We start from the raw sequence: 13072 nt of genomic DNA on the forward strand, positions 1-13072 counted from the left end.
TACCTGTAATAAAGTTAATCATGGGGTAGATCTGGTGGAGATATGGAGGCAATTTCTTTGGTGCTCTAGATGTGTAACCTTCAATGTGATAATAATGAGCCATCTGGAATTTCCTTTTTACTGTAAACCCGTCACTTTTAATTCATTGCCTGTTTTCTTGGGCTTGAAAACTGAGTAAGAACACTCAAATCTCACAAAAGCTTTCAGTCAAGGGGCAGGTTCAATAGCTGATTATACAATAGAAGAATTCTGTCTGGTTTTATTTCTGGTAGATGAAGTCACTTTTTTGAAAAATTGGATCTATAAAACTGCAGGGCATGATACAATGATAATAAATGCATAGAAACTTTCATATTTATTAATTGCACATATTATAAGATAGAAACCAGCCAGAGTAGTTTTCTAAATCTGGATCAAGATTTTTTAAAGCAGCAGCTCTTTCAGCTGCAGATCCTCACACAAAACCCACCAGTGAAGTCTCTGAGCATCAAGAGACTGAAAACTGTGTAAGTATTTGAGACAAGGTAACAAGACTATCATGTGAAGTTCATAGCTGCTTTAAATTACCATGTTCATGTAGACAAAGATGGGCATTAAAAAAAAAAAAAAAAGAGGATAAGAAGTGACACTTCTAAAAACAATTATTTTCCCAAACCAGTCAATTAAGAACAACTTCTAGAGATCACTTCTTCAGAAATTATGTGCAAGCTTCCATTTACTGTTCTGAAACATGAACGATGAATGGCAAAAAACTGTTGTCATTCCTAGCTGAGAAAGTAGAAACCAAGGCACTGGAAGTTTATGTAGCTTCTTTAGAACTGCCAAAGGACTTGGGAATACAACTCCTGTCCTTGCTGTCAAGATTGTCCATTAATTTTCCAGATGTGGAAGATGTTACTGTGATGACCATATTGTTTCCCTTAGAGTGAAAGATAAGTCTTCTTCCACAAAATTTTCTTGATATTGTTTGTTAAAATCTTTCTTGTGGTTGTCAAAAGGGCATTTAAAAACTCAAATATAAAAAGGAAAAGCTGTGCCACATGGCAAGTATAAAAAGCAACAGTTCTCAGGGTTCATGCAATTATTAAAAAGTACCTCCTACAATTAACCTAGTATTATTCATGGTTTCTGTTACGCTGCCCAGAGGTGTTTCATTGTTTCCTACAAAAAGTACATTTCAATTTTTTCTTTTGCTTTTATCCCAGTAATTAGTCATGACTGACATTTAGAGATATGTAAGACAAGATATCTCAATGCATTTTCTTTTGACAGTCCTTGAATTAGGCTCAATGCTAAAAGGAAACAATTCCCTGCACCCCTCCTCTATATTTTTAAATGAATGTCATCCAAATGGCATTGCCACTCAAATCTTACAGCAAAATTCCTCACATGCTGATAGTGCAATGTGGGAATCTCTAAAATTGTCCCCCGTAGGTTCGAATTCAGCCCCTGAAGGTTCACTTGAGTTTAATTTCACTAATCACACGGGGACAGTTATTTTTTGCTCTTGCTCAGCTTCTCTTTCACTTGAGAAGCACACACACACACACACACACACACACACACACACACACACACTCACTCACGCTGCATCCCTCCCTTTCTGTTGCACTTAAGTCCAGATCCTCTCTGACCATTCCCGCTCACAAGCGGAGAGCGACACAGCACCACGGTGCCTAAGGACCATAGGTGGGTCCTTTCCTTCAAGCCAATTTATTCACATTTGCGATGGTAAGATTGATTTTTATCCTGCATTTCTGAGTTTATTTAACTGATTTCAGAAATTGCCACAGAGGTGGGGGCAGAGATCGTCTTCAAGGTTGTTGTCATCCGGAATTTTATGTCCTTCATTTTCTTTCACTCTGTATGCCTGTCACATCGTCTTAACTGTGAGTAGCATACTAGCCAGTACCTCTGGCATACTGTATATTAATAGAATATTGATATAGCCCAAATACTGTTGTGGGATTCATCATTTGGTAAATCCTCTGCCGTCTGCAGTTTTACAGAGCCGTTTAATTAGCAATTTTACAACCTCCTATTCTCTCATTAAATTAATTAATAATTAAGTTCAAATATAGGCATCTTTAATGTCATAATTATATTTCAGTTTTATGGTCACCAGAGTTTAGCTCATTAGGCAAGGTAGTCATAAACCATAGCTCTATTTAGGGGCTGAGACACTGATGCTCAGGTACTTTGCTTCTGTGTGGTATTTTTTTAATCCTTTTCACTTTCTCCTTTTCTTCCCCTGTGTTCCCCCCTCTTCCCCCTGGTTCTCCTGCTCCCCTCCTCATTGCTCTCTGCTAACACTGGTGGGTTTTTTTTTCCTGTGGCAGCTCTTTCTCATTCATATGTCACGTTAAAAAAAATCCCTGTCACACACCCTTGCAGCCCTCCCCTCCCTGCTGCTTTCACTGTGATGCTGTGCAGCAATGCTGGCCTGCTGTGGGTCCTGCTTCCTTGCAAGCCCTAGGGACCATCACCTCCAGTGCTGGGCACCCATCAGTAGCAAATTTTGTGTAGCATCCTGCCAGGGACGTTGTATTCCTTTTTGACTGTGAGATTTACCAAGGCACGGGATATAGTAATGACATTTCACACAGTATGATATGTTGTGCGTTGTTTTATATGTGGTGGATTTATTTCAGTCATTATCACTGATTAAACCAGCTTAGTTGAAAAGGCAATGCAAAACTTGGCTTTGAAATTGTTCTTATTTAATTTTGTTTGTGCTCACATAACCCAGGACAGCACTAATTATCTCTTTAGTGTAGCTCATATTTCTAATGTAATTCATATGTAAATTGTAATTTGAATCATATGGGAATGTTTGTGTTCCTTGCATATTCTCAGTAAAGAGCACAAACAGTGAATTAAAACTGTTTGGAAATGAAAACTTTATGTTGCCTGTTTTGAACTGTCTTTGATTTCTTTTGGCTTGCTGTTTCTCTAATGAATCATGATTCAATTGGATGGCTAAGGCCAACGCGTTTAGTCTCCTCTCTGTATTTATGCAGCTTGCTCACTGGCCTGCTTTTCCTTCTGAATTTGGAAGTTAGGGGGGAGCTTTCTGCCTTCTCACTCTCTTTGAGAAAAAAACATCGTAAGATGGCTATTATTTTTAAGAAATACTATTTTTATGACTAGAGAACATTTGAGCATGGCATGGCAGTATTTGTGCTGCTTTTCTACTCAAAACTGTGCCAGAATATTCTTTCTGGTAGCATATCTAAATGATATTAGGTTAAAATTTTAATCCCAACCCAAACTTTACATCTAACAACCTTAACATTTTTTTCTGATTAATGCAATCTATACAATATTACTGTCTTCTCTAAAAGCCTCTGCTGTCCAAAACGAAGTGGTATTTTGACAGGGCAAGTCAAAATTTATCTGTGTGAGTAGAGCACAGGACAGTTAGAGTTGTTCCCAAACTTCTGAGGTTTTGGAACAGGTTTGCTTGCTGGATGCTGTGGTATACTCTAGCACCTAACACAGGTGGGGGCCAGGAAGGTGAGTGTGAAAGCCTGAAGAGCCATGGGTAGCAGGTACAACTGTGCTACCAGCTCCTGTGGAAGAGAAGATGAAGCAAAAGACCTGAAGGAAACAGGGTGGGTAAAAGTTCCATTGGAAGAATAATTAGACCTAAAGAGCTATCAAGTTTGTGAATGATGATGCCAGCTACGCCTTTCTTTGCCAGAAGTGCCCTTTACATTTCCTGGACAAAACTGAACTTGCCACATTAGGGAGATAATGAATGCCTGATTCTCATCCTGGCAACACAAGATCTTTGCCAGGCTCATGCCAAATGAAGTTGTCTGTGCTCTAGAGATAGATAGATGTACCAGGCCCAATGTCATGGCATTGCTCCAGAAAACTGTGACCTGACCTTCCACTGGCCACACAAGAGTGAGTTTGCAGTGCTTCCCCAGGTTTGGTGCAGGGGACTCAGGACATGATGGCCCAAGAAGCCTCTTTGCATGGACAGCTTCTGCTCAGGCTGGTATGCAAAGATTTCAAAGGGGAAAAATCCTGAACTCCCTGCCAGCCTCTCTGTTTTCATGGGTGTTGCTGTAGCCAGAAGAGAGGTAACACACATATTTGTGTGTTAGTCCCTGCTGCTGTAACACCGAGCTCTGGGACAGGTGACCCTGCTCACTGGTGGGGAACATGGCATGTGCCAAGGAAGAAGCAGAGGGGTCGCACACCTGTTTTGTAACATCCAATCTCCTCATCAGGAAAAGTGCTCCTTAATTTACAGCAATCATCTTTTTCAGGCTTTGGGAACCCCTCACAGATAAGCTCAGGCTGTCAAGGTGCAGCATCAGGGCACTGTGTAGCACAGCTGAGCAGACTGTGGGCAAGGCAAGGGACCACAGGTCTGGTTTGACTGTGAGCATAGAGCCCTCCAGGAGCCAGGTGCCCTCCAGGGAGGGACACTGCCACATTTAGGGCACACATTTAAAGCACGTGTGCACACACAGACACACACACGCACACACACTCCCCGTGACGACACCAGAGCTGTCCGAAACTATTTTCAATAATTGATTTGCTGTTTAATTGAACATCATGACTGACTAACATAGCTCATTACTTTACTCATTAGTTAATTATCGAAGAAAGTAGGACAAGTCAATAAAATGAAAGGCTGTAAATTCCAATACTAATTAGCACCATTTCCTCAGAGACATATTTAAGGGCAGATTGGCTACCCGAATGTCCCTGGACCTTGTAGATGAAGGGAAAGGGTAGACTTACCATAAATCTAGACTACAGGCAAGGAAGGCTCCCCAGCAGTAGGTAGTCAAGTACACAAGTGCCGAGTTACCATCAGGCACCCTACTTGAACTGGAATATTGGAACGCAAGCCGCAGAGAAATTCCTATTTTTAAAATAAAAGAGGGGGGTGGGGATGGTGAGTGAGGGAGTGCTCACACACCAGAGAGGATCCATATTTAAAATAAATTATGCAAACTGAACTACTTCTGCAGAGCACATTTGCTTTCCTAAGCTCTCTTTCCTAGTCTCTTTACAAGGATACACTTATCCTCTTTTTTTTGTCTGTTCAAATCCTACTCAAAACATCAGAACATCCCTTCAGAAGTGGACACATTTTTAATGTGAGGATTCTAATTTATATCTCATATTTGTGCTTTTTTTTGTTGTTGTTGTTGTTTCTTAATAAACTATTCCGGTAATGGAAATTATATTCTCTTGTTATTGCTTTGTGTAATCTTTGTATTATCTGTCTTCTCTATTATCTCAAAATTATTTTTGTATTCTTTTTAATTTAAAGCAAGCATGATAGACCATCTGAGGCAGAATTTAATGGGCCCAGCAGAGCCTTAAATGAGCCAAAAGTGATTTAAAATAAAGAAAGACAGGCTCAAAGAAGACTGGGAGAAAAGTAGACTAAGAGAATGCATGTATGTGTATGCATGTTTGCATGCATGAGCACATATATATATATATATATATATATTTATATTTATATATATATATACACACACATATATGTCATACTTAAGTAATGAGTATGTATATAAAACAAATGCAGACACATACATACAGCCACATACATACACACTGAAATATGCTATATAGGGTCCTTATTGCTCAGTGTGGGGAAATTATCAAATTCCTTGAGTTCTAAAGTTTAAAAGCCTCCCAGGTCTTCCTTTTAAAAATTGATACAAGAGGACTCAGACTATGGAAAGGTTCTGCTGATATGCTGGTACACTGTTCAACAGTTTGTCTAAATTTTTATAAACAACTGAGGGATCAAGACAAATATATTTCCTTACTTCTTTTTATTTGGAGGCATATCCTCTGTGTCTTCCTCTCAGCAAATATCCACTTGTGAAAAATTAATATCCAGTTAGGTGAACTGAAATGGAGATCAAAAGCATTACCTGAGCTCAACTTAAGAGAAGAAATCACCCTAAGAATAGCTCTCGGTCTGGAGCTTGAAATATTTAACATTTCTAAAAATATAATAATGGATTAATGTAAAAAAAGCTAACAAATGTCTGTTACTTAACTTTCTATATTTTGTGTCTGCAGTTCTGATTATTAGGCCACAAGTTCTGATTTATTTTCAAGTGTTTTAAAAAGTACCTTGCCAAAGTATTCCAAAGATTGCATGAATTTTTTTTATTCTGCAGTTTTAAGAATTTGATTTCTGGTGCTAATAAAGCAAGACTGAAATTTAAATTTAGGGTAGAAGCGGGAATTGTGGCTGTCTTGCTTAACAGAAAAGCCTGGAAGAAATAATGCAAGGAAAATTCTCTATTTATTTTGGTAAAATAAAATTTTTAAAAGGTGGTATTTTATTATCCATATTTGGGAGGGGATATTTGTTTGGGATGTTCTCTTTTCATTAGTGAAGGAATAAGATAAACACCACCATGAAAAAACAGAAGAAGAAGAAACACAGAGGAAAACATTTCCCCAATTAGATGTTCATTCAGCATAGGCTAAAGCACAAGGTATATAGAGCAGACTGCACACTTGCTAGAGTTGGAAATGATAAGGGAGAACACTCAGAAAAGCAGGAGCCGTTGTCTCTCTCTTGTGTCCAGACAGTGCCAAGCACTCTTTGATCCTGATAATTTATTTCTTTCTTTTTTTTGTTTTTTTTTTAATGGTTCTGGTTAGATCATGCTGGATCTCTGGTTATTCTTGAACACCTTGGCTAGAGGCCCTTGGGAAGAACTGCATGCTCAGCCTGCAAGAACTCAGTATGAGTGATAGGTATGGGAATGGGGAGAAGGCTGTGGGAGGACCCCACCTCAAGATTTAACTCATGCTTTAGAGCCACAATGGTTCTAAATGTACACACATATGCAATTTTTACATTTTATATTGTCATTTGTCACACATAATATAATGTACATACATAATAAAAAGTAATCCTTATTTGCATTTTTAGCTTCTTTTCTTTATCTGTTCCCAAGCACTCCAAAATTTGAGGCAGGAATTGATTACTGAGAGCAATACCTGGCATACTCTGAGCAAGCCAATGCAAAACATGCAGACTGGAAATGCTCTGGTGAATTTGCAGAGGTCCTCTTTCCAAGATGGGGCCCCCAGGCCCCTGCAGCCTTTAATCATCTGAAATTGGAGTGAAGCTGTCACCTCCTGCTTGTATTCTGTCAGCTTCAGTACCACTTAGAGCATCCCTGACAAATGCACAGTGCACATTTAACAGTCAATCTGTGGGCAAGCTTTTGATTTTGTGGGAAACTTTCTAAGGTTCCACTTTCTACGAGGGAAAACTTGCTAAGTTATAAGGGAGGAAAATGGAGAGAAGCATTCTTCAATCAAACTCTTTAGTTTTATGGAAAAAGCCAGCTGTTATCTTTCCTTTAGCAGGATGATGGATTGGCTCAGTTCAAGGTGATATCCCAGATGGTGCAAGACAGAGCAAGGGTTATCATGTGATGGTGACACCTCTCCTCCTCTGTCAGTCAGACAGAACTAGCTGTCCCACAGAACTGCAGCAGCCTGCTATTATGAGGGGTACTGTCATATAAATTATTCACACTGAAATATTTGTTCAGCTCTGTTGTGTTTATAAGTTTTCCATTACGAATTAAAATTTGAAGAGATTTTCCAGTGGCAAAAACTTCCCCAAACACCCTTCCTCCAAGTTACCAACCTCTGGTGTTGTTTCAATATGCAAATGTTAAGTGTCATTGTCTGGGATGAGTGACTTCAAGCAAAGATGTTCCTATATCTTTTAAAATACCAGATGTACTTCAAAATAAAGCAATGTCCCAAATGAAAACAAGAATTCTTTTTATGTGTAAATTATTTTAAGATTTTCTCTTATCTCACTTCTTTCTGATGCCTGGTGACTTTTTTTATTTTTTGTGAGTAGTTTATGGGCTAAACCTATTATTTTGTAATTAAAGGTCTTTCCTTCCCCTCTTGGGAGTTTAAAATCTCTACTATTATTTCTTCACAGAGCCTGTTCCTACAATATCCCTGCTGTAAATGCAGCTGAATCTTTCCTAATGATGATAAAAATAAGGCCATGGCACATGTGAGCAGTCTGGAAGGGTACAGAGAAAAGGAGGACAGACAGTTTCTTCACAAGACAGATCATTTCCTAGTCCTCAGTTTCCCCTCAATACCCATGGTGATGTCATTGCCAGAGCAAAATTATTGTAACATTGCAACACTAAGTTCCAATAACCACACTGATCCATGGGGACTCTGCCATTTGCAGCCCCACAACATGGAAAAGTTCCTGAATAGGCTCCTTCCCTAACCCAATACAAACACAGTCTTCCCAAGCAGAGGACAGAAACTTCTTTGAGGGCACTCTAAGAGTTAAGAGTCCTCAGAAGACAGTTTTGGATGCCTTCAATGCCATTCCTATAGAATGGGAATAAAAGCACTTCTGGTCTCCTAAAGGCACCATATGAAGATTATGGCAACCTCATCCAGAGAGAAATTAGGAAATTAATTCAAAATTAATTAGAATTTAAATTAAGCATCGGTTTAATTAATATGTATGTGGCACCAATATGTAACTATTTATTACTACTAGTATGAGTGTTGTTGGTATCACTTTTACTAATTTTTTTAATTACTGTAGCACTTAGAAGCCCTCACTACAGATAAGACCACAGTTGTAGCAGCAAAACAGAACAAAACACAGTCCCCTCTCCAAAGGGTGAAAGACCAATGGCTGTACTTATGGGAGCAGTTCTGGTCCTACCAATACAGAGAGTTGCATAGTGAAAACTGGAAGATTTTTTAAAGGGAAAAAAAAAATGCATTCATTCATATTGTTTCCTGTGGAAGTTAGGTGCCTAACATGCATTAAAACCTAGGCCAGTATTTGGCAACTGCAGCTAGTGAAAAAGAAAGTACACATACACTGGCAGACTTAATAAACTGAAACAGAAGGCACAGCTTTAGGAAAAAAACAGCAGCAACAAAGTTTTGCAGACTCCAATGAAGGAACATTTTCAGTCATCTTTAAAAAGAAGAAAAAGTTTCACACAAAGTCAGCCTACCCATCTTGCCAAAAGGAGTCAAAGTAAAGCTGCCCGTCTCTATTACACATTAAGTAAGAGGCAGACAAATGAGGAAATAAAGAAATGTTTATGCATATCTATATTTGAAGAATCCTTCTTTTCTGCAGCTGACATTCATCAAATTCTCACTGGCTCTCTCAGTCAATTCTCTCCTTCAATTAACCAATAAGTCCATTTGTTCCTTCTCCATCAGAAAAATCCCCTGCTCAGCAAAAAATTCATCATTTCACTATCAGATCAATTCATCCTTCCTTCTCGCTGCTCAATCAATAATCTCTGCATGTCCTGAACAGCAAACAGATCACTGGAAAGGAACCTGCCTACAGAGTTTCTCTCCAATTATTTGGCATGTTAGCTACATATGGTTGGCTTGCCAAGCCCTTTCTGAGCACACAAACACGGCAAACAGTCAAAACAATATTGTAGAGAATTGGACTTTTAAGATAACAGAAAAATCTGAACTGAGCTTATATGTCAAGTAACAGTGCAGATCTTTGGATAGCCATTGGAACTATATGTTAAACCAGAAGTGCATGCAAAATTTCACAATATAAAAGTCAAATTAAAATTAAGGATGTGATGAAAATCTGCACCAATTTTAGGCAACATAAAGTTTTTGCAAACTGTTTTATCCCACTGAGCTGTTCTGATTAAATTTGATAAAGATAATGAGAAGTGCCCATACCCAAAGCTCTAGACATCCAGAGATTGCAAATAGAGACAGTTATACAGAAAGAATAAAATTGTCTTCAAATAAAGAGTGGCTGTAAACCAGGCACTTTTCATTTGACTTCACCAGAAACCATCAACAAAGTTCAGTACATTCAAGATGTCTTTTCAAATCCAAAATGTAAGGAAATGTAGCATTAGAAAAACACAAGTTCTTTGATAGGTTGCACCTTCAGTACAAGCGCATACACAGGTACAAACCCAAAGCTGAGTGAAACATGAACACCAAATAACTAGACAAAGTCACACTGCTCAGCAAATTATGGCATGAAGTGAAAAATATGAGACATTTAGATTATATAAAATGATGAAATTAGCCAAATTGGCTTTCAGCACCGAAAGGGCAAGGAGCTCGCAGTCCCCAGAACTTCTGGCAAAGTACAACAAGCACTCTATTTGATGGTCAAGGATTAAATTTTGTGACATTATATTTTGGGGGGGGGGGTTCTCTAACATTTAGAAATATAAAGATTTAAAATATGCAGCTCTAGAAGAAATTGCTCTTCACTTAATTTTAATTTTTTTTTCATTTCTGCTGAGTGTTTTTTACTTTGGATTTGAGGTTTTTCTTCCTACTTCAGTTGTTTGATCTCTGTAGCAGTGAGGCAGGATATGAAATCTGTTTTATACTTCCAACTGTGTATCAAAGCAAAATTGAAAGTTGCACCTTTTTCTCTGTGATCCATTAGGATTTGTATTTTCATAACTAGAATACTATTTGCATATTTATGAATAAAAATCCATTAAACACCAGAGTTACCATTCTCATTCAATAGTTTTCTTAATCTGTTTTGCCATTAACTGATAATTTCAATGTAGCAGTATAAGTTAGTCTTGGGCAAAAATTTCTAGCTGAATATTTTATTTAGGGAAGAATGCAAATTTGGGACAAGACAAACTATTCATAAACTTGTGCTGAATTTTGTTAGTAGGTCACCTGAAACTAAAAAGAAAGAAAATCACAAGAGTCAAACCACCCCTTTTCCCTCATTTTAAATAATGTTTCCAGTTATTGCCTCAAACTGATTATTTTCCATTCTAGGGAAAACCAGGTCTCAATTTAACCCACTTAAACACTTTCTGAGCAACTGTGACCTATAGACACCAAAATTTCCCTAAAAACACCCAGGGAGCTGTGGTCTCCTTTGGGAGAGACCAAATCCTGATGTTTTTTGATTGCCTTGCAGCTGGGAACATCATTTGGGTCAAAGAGCTCCTGGTGCAAAGGCTCCTCCCTGCAAGGATGTTGTGTCTTCATTTATGCACTGACAGTACCTTTGCAATGAGGTGGGAGATCCCACTGCACCTCCAGTTAAATTTTTTTGGAGGACAGGGAGAATCTTATTGCTCTCTATAACTACCCAAAAGGAGGTTGTAGCAAGTTTATCAGGTTACAAGTGACAGGATGAGGGGAAGTGGCCTCAAGCTTCACCAAGGGAGGCTTAGGTTGGATATTATGGACATTTTTCTTCAGTGAAGGGGTGGTCAGGCACCAAAACAGGCTGCCCAGGGAAGTGGTATTACCATCCTTGGAAGTGTTTGAAAAATGTGGCACTCGGAGGTACGGTTTAGTAGTGGACACAGCGGTGCTGGGTTAACAGTAGCTTTGACAATCTTTTCCAATTTAGCAATTCTATGATTCTGGAAAAGAGATGGAGATTACTGTTGTAAAAGATGCTACAAAACACACAAACATTAGATCATTAGAAGCTCCTTCAACTGAGAATCTAGAATAATATACAGTTTCTTTGAGACAAAAATGTCTTTTCCTTTAAGACTGCTTAAGTCTACATGTACAGCAACTGGCTCATGGGTCAGGCACAAAGGGTTACAGTGAATGGGGTGACATCAAACTGGTGACCTGTCAGTAGTGGGGCTCCACAGGGCCCCATCCTCAGCCCTGTGCTCTTCAACATCTTCATAAATGACTTGGATGCAGGACTGGAAGGGACACTGAGCAAGTTCACAGAGGATATAAAACCAGGAGGAGCTGTCAAAGGCAGAGATGAGAGACTTTGACAAATTAGAAATGGGCAATCCACAACGGTATGAAATTCAAAAAGGGAAAGTGCTGGATTCTGCACCTGGGATGGGACAGCCCTGGATGGACAGACAGACTGGAGAATGAGAGGCTGGAAGGCAGCCCCATGGGAAGGGACCCTGTGAACACGAGCCAGCAGTGCCCTGGCAGCCAGGAGGGACAGCCCTGTCCTGGGGGATATCAGGCACAGCATGGCCAGCCGGGCACGGGAGGGGATTGTCCTGCTCTGCTCTGAGCTGGGGCAGCCTCACCTCCAGTGCTGGGGGCAGTTCTGGGCACCACAATATGGAAAAGATGTTAAGCTACTAGAGGGCATCCAAAGAAGCGTCACAAGGATAATGAAGAACCTTGACGCAAAGCTGTATGAGGAGCAGCTGAGGTCACTTGGTCTGTTCAGCCTGGAGGAGACTGAGGGGAGATCTCATTGTAGTTACAACTTCCTCGTGAGGGGAAGAGAAGGGGCAGGCACTGATCTCCTCTCTGTGGTGACAGGGACAGGACCCAAGGGAATTATCTGAAGATGTATCAGGGAAGGTTTAGGTTGGATATTAGAAATCAGTTCTTCCCCCAGAGGGTGGTTGGGCACTGGAACAGGGTCCCCAGCAGCCGGTCACAGCACCAAACCTAAAAGAATTCAAGAAGATTTTGGACAATGCTCTTGGGTGCATGGTGCAACTCTTGGGGATGGTGCTGTGCCAGGAGCTGTGCAGGACCAACTGGATTCAGTGATCCTTGTGGATCCCTTGCAGCTCAGCATATTCTATAATTCTGCGATTTTGTGATTCAGTGGGACTGCTGGACACCCTGAAATCCATAACATATACACACACATATTTCGCATTATACAATTCATACTGTAAACATGTATACATTGAGTCTCATTTGAGGCTGAGATAATATAGATATTAATTTATTTTGGATCACAGCTGATTATATGTACCTTAAAACTCCAGCATAGGGAAATAATCTCTCCTTGAGCTGCCCTGGGTTGGATAAACACTGTTTTCACAGTGTTACCCCATGGCTGTAAGAGCTGTATGGTGAGGAGCAATGGGAGAACCAATCTGTGCAAAAGATTATGGAAGGGAGAGAAGATCAAGGGACACAGATTGCTCCTGCCACACTCTTTAAGATCATCACCCAGTGGCTGTCCCTTAACTTGGGAGGTGAGAGAGACAACAGAGAGGACACAAGGTCTCTTTTTGTCTAACCAGTTTACTTCTACATTGTGTGGTAGCAGGGAACA

The 13072-nt window shown here is 39.7% G+C and overlaps 1 long non-coding RNA gene across 1 annotated transcript; it reads left to right on the forward strand.

The window, feature by feature from the left end:
• Positions 1-1538: 1538 nt before the first annotated feature.
• On the forward strand, positions 1539-7753 carry LOC111923977 (uncharacterized). The gene is made up of 4 exons (XR_002861385.2): positions 1539-1689; positions 1782-1889; positions 6664-6759; positions 7378-7753. It is a non-coding gene; the product is annotated as an uncharacterized LOC111923977 (long non-coding RNA).
• Positions 7754-13072: the final 5319 nt, after the last annotated feature.

This window comes from Cyanistes caeruleus, chromosome 1, assembly GCF_971803275.1.
Source record: "Cyanistes caeruleus chromosome 1, bCyaCae1.hap1.1, whole genome shotgun sequence".
Taxonomy (NCBI): domain Eukaryota; kingdom Metazoa; phylum Chordata; class Aves; order Passeriformes; family Paridae; genus Cyanistes; species Cyanistes caeruleus.